The sequence below is a fragment of the Rhea americana genome, unplaced genomic scaffold (genome assembly GCF_003343005.1).
Source record: "Rhea americana isolate MKP2758 unplaced genomic scaffold, rheAme1 scaffold_29, whole genome shotgun sequence".
In the NCBI taxonomy this organism is placed as follows: domain Eukaryota; kingdom Metazoa; phylum Chordata; class Aves; order Rheiformes; family Rheidae; genus Rhea; species Rhea americana.
The window spans coordinates 5,554,098-5,558,160 of NW_028186412.1; the positions used below are offsets into that span (position 1 = coordinate 5,554,098).

Below are 4,063 nucleotides of genomic sequence, written 5' to 3' on the forward strand. Positions count from 1 at the left end.
GGAATTTCCTGTGCTTCAATTTCTGCCCATTGCCTCTTGTCCTGTCACATGGGACAACTGAAAAGAGTTTGTCCCCGTCCCCTTGACACCCTCCCTTCAGGTACTTGTACACATTGATAAGATCCCCCCTCAGTCTTCTCTTCCCCAGGCTGAACAGGCCCAGCTCTCGCAGCCGTTCTTCATGGGGCAGATGCTCCAGCCCTCTGATCATCTTTGTAGCCCGATGTTGGACTCTCTCCAGTAGCTCCATGTCTCTCTTGTAGTGGGGATCCCAGAACTGGACACAGGACTCGAGATGAGGCCTCCCCAGGGCTGAATAGAGGGGCAGGATCACCTCTCTCCACCTGCTGGCAACACTCTTCCTAAGGCACTCCAGGAGACCACTGGCCTTCTTGGCCACAAAGGGCACATTGCTGCCTCATGGTCAACCTGTCATCCACCAGCACTCCCAGGTCCTTCTCTGCAGAGTTGCTCTCCACAAGGGCAGACCCCAGCTCGTCCTGGTGCCTAGGATTAATTTTCCCTAGGTGCAGGACTCTGCACTTGCCCTTGTTGAACCTCAGGAGGTTCCTCTCTGCCCAGCTCTCCAGCCTGTCCAGGTCTCTCTGAATGGCAGCCCTCAGGTGTGTCAGACACTCCTCCCAGCTTGGGATCATCAGCAAACTTGCTGAGGAGGCACTCTGTGCCCTCATCCAAGTCATTGATGAAGAAGTTGAACAGGATGGGACCCAGCACTGAGCCCTGGGGGATGCCACTAGCCACAGGCCTCCAACTRGACTCCACACCACTGATGACGACCCTCGGAGCTCTGCCTTTCAGCCCGTTCTCAATCCATCTCACTGTCCACTCGTCTAACCCACACTTCCTGAGCTTCTCTAGGAGGATGTGATGGGAGACAGTGTCAAAAGCCTTGCTGAAGTCAAGGTACACAACATCCACTGCTCTCCCCTCATCTACCCAGCCAGTCATGCCATCCTAGAAGGCTATCAGGTTGGTTAAGCAGGATTTCTCCTTGGTGAATCCATGCTGGCTGCTCCTGATCACCTTCTTTTCTTCCATATGTCTGGAGAYGACATCCAGAATGAGCTGAAAATATGAATAACCTACGTTTTGTCAGGAAACCTACCCCTTTGCAAAACTGGCCTATTTCATGGTTTTGCAAGGAAGGTGTCTTAACAGCTGGAAGGTAAAATCAGTGRGTATAACTGAATTTAGCTTTAGGTGATTTAAACAGAAAGCTGGAGGATCAGAATCACWGAATCAGTAAGGCTGGARGGGACCTCTGGAKGTCATCTAGTCCAACCTCCCGAAGATTTTCTKGTTCTGGTTCCACTGGGGCTTCAASCCAGGACCTTCTGCAYGTAAAGCRGATGTGATAACCACTACATTATCCCTCTATAGCAATCTTTGAGCCAAAAAATTAACCAGATCAAAAAGAKATTTAACAGTGACAAAAATAACTCGGATTCTTAGCAAATGTATTGATATTTAATTTGGTAAAGGAYAGTGGGTCTTGCATCCAGAGTTTAAGCAATAAATGTTAGGGACCAAAGAGAAACGTAAGYAGGCCCCAAACCTCTGAAGTACAAGGTATGACATCTTTCTGCAACCATCTGACACAGGTCCCCATTATAGAAAATTCCAGACAATATTGACTGTAGTTTGGGCTTCATCCAACATGACATTGTTACCCATCAAAGCTGAACCTATCAGTAAAATGAGGGAAGAGRGGGCTGATTAATGCAGGAGTGAGATTTGTTTGTTATGAGCTTGGTCTCAAACCACTGGGTTGTAGTGGATACCATTTGSTTATAGTGGAGGCAGTACCAGCTTTGTCTGGGCAAAAACCTTGCTTACAAAGATGTTCAGGTTAGCTTTTGGAGAAGATCATTTGTCACTTGTATAGGCTATATGCTCAGCRACACCTATGCATAGTTATTAGATCTAATCCCCACTTAGGTTTCTTTGTTTGTTAAAGAGAGACCACTTTCATATGTGCAAGGTTCTTTTTTTATCTGATTTCAGCAGATTTTTTATAGAAAATACACTTTTTTGTCAAGTGGGRTTATTACATAGAATAGAATGGGAATAGATATTTGTATATTGATCCTAATACCTCTTCCTCTGTGGATACTGGTTACAGATTTCTGTTTTCATCAGCAACCAAGATCCACCAGTTCTTCACTGAAAGGCTCAAAAGGAGCTAGTCATGGAGATCCAAGCTGTTTGCTGAGTAATTGTGAGTGTTTGAAAAGGATGAAGCAATGGTTATTCTTCTCAAGCGTCATTTCAAAGCTGAGAMATTCATGAGCCATAATCTAAAAATACTATGGTGATGGAATAGAAATTCACCTCTCACCTCTTCCCCCCAAAAAACAATGCGGGAGAAATAATGTTTTTAGATATATTTGTATGTGTTTCAGTGCGTGCGTACTGAATAATAAATGCTATGTTGGAAATGTAAATGTTTATCAAACACTATCATTAGATATCTATTTTTAAATTAGAGGGTTTATAAAAAAAATGGGCAAATTTGGACACAAGCAGAGGTTGTATAGTTCTTAGATTGCTTCACATGCTTATTTAAACTATATYTAAACACTGTATCTTCACAGTTACAACCTGAGGACATTGAAACACTAGTTATATTGTCTTTTATAAATCATCAGTTTTCGATTGGCAGGGAAAAAAGTTGAAAACTGATTTATCTTTTCTCTGGTTTGATCTATAAGGACTTAAATCTTCTGTATTTTAAAATATAGACAGAGAGCACAGTATATAATATAATGCAATCTACATTGTATAGTTGTATTCTATATATACAACTGTGTAACTGCACGCATGATATATAAAATGAATATTGTATAATTGTATATGATATATATATATAGTGTAGATCATATAATATATGTGCAGCAAGAAAGGAAAGATTTAAAGTTTAACAGAAGCATTCAAAAGCTGAAAAGTGTAAAAACAGGTAACTAATCCATACTTCTTCATTAAAAGACCTTAACAAGGCTAAAAGGCTAATTAATAAGGCTAAAAGGATATTAAGTTAATAAGGCTGAAGGCCCTATTTAGTCAATGTTATCAAACTTTCCACGCAGTATAAAATTTTGGAATATTTTCTTGTAGCTTTTCTATCGAGCTAAGACTTTAGGAGCTCTGTTTTATAACCCGATCTCTTCATTTTATGTCCTTCACCTAGAGAGCACTGTAGTCACCATTTGCAGATGAGCAGTTGACTCATTTAGAGATCAAAGCTGTAATTGTCACAAGCTAAGAGAGAGGCTTAGGGCTTGACCCTCCAGCCATATCTGAAACACCTTTTGTTCAGCGTTTACTTCTCATTAATCCCGGTCGCTGTTGTGAGTACTTAGTATTTTGTCAGAAATACCACTGCTCCTCCAGATGGACAACTACGACCTGTGTTCTTCCTGCCGGCTGAGGAAAAAATGGTTTAAACGACTTGCCCTGCCCGAGTCCCAGACAGGCTGTGTCCCCAGGGTGGCACCACAGGCCAAGTCTGTCTCTTCCCACAGTCCCCGCTCTTATCCCCTATGTCCCTTCCAACTTCTTCAACAAACCAGACAGGGGAGAGACAAAACCTCACTCTTACACAGGGCTGATTAATTCCTGGAAGCTCAATGGGAAATGGTGTGGTCGTGAATGAAGACAACCACGTAACACGCTGAAGAAGGGGCCAAGGTAGAGCCGAGTGAATGACAGTAATTCTGAGGTTTCCTAACCGCAAGGAAAGCTTGTTGGGATTTCTCCTGGAGATACACTCTACCTGCAAGCAAAGCGTTTTAATYACAGCGTAAAATCCATTTTTCTGTAACTAAAAACTGAAAATGTTTCCCACTCTCCCTCCCCAAACGCACCTGCAAACCAACATTTCTCACTCGATAGGAACCTGGCGTTTCACCCACACGAGTCAGACGCGTGTGAGCGCTGAGAGGGCGATGTCAGCGCAGGCGATGGCCGCGGCGGGCACAGCGGGGCCGCGGGCACAGCGGGGCCGCGCGCGCGGCTCTGCGCCGCCCGCCGTCCCGCGGCACCG

The 4,063-nt window shown here is 44.0% G+C and overlaps 1 long non-coding RNA gene across 2 annotated transcripts in view; it reads right to left on the reverse strand.

The window, feature by feature from the left end:
- Nucleotides 1-4,028, reverse strand: part of LOC146593569 (uncharacterized) — a 25,877-nt gene extending 21,849 nt beyond the window's left edge. For both annotated transcript variants that reach the window (XR_014896356.1, XR_014896355.1), the window contains exon 1: nucleotides 3,885-4,028. This is a non-coding gene — a long non-coding RNA (uncharacterized LOC146593569). The remainder of the gene's footprint in view (nucleotides 1-3,884) is intronic.
- Between the last annotated feature and the right edge of the window lie 35 nt (nucleotides 4,029-4,063).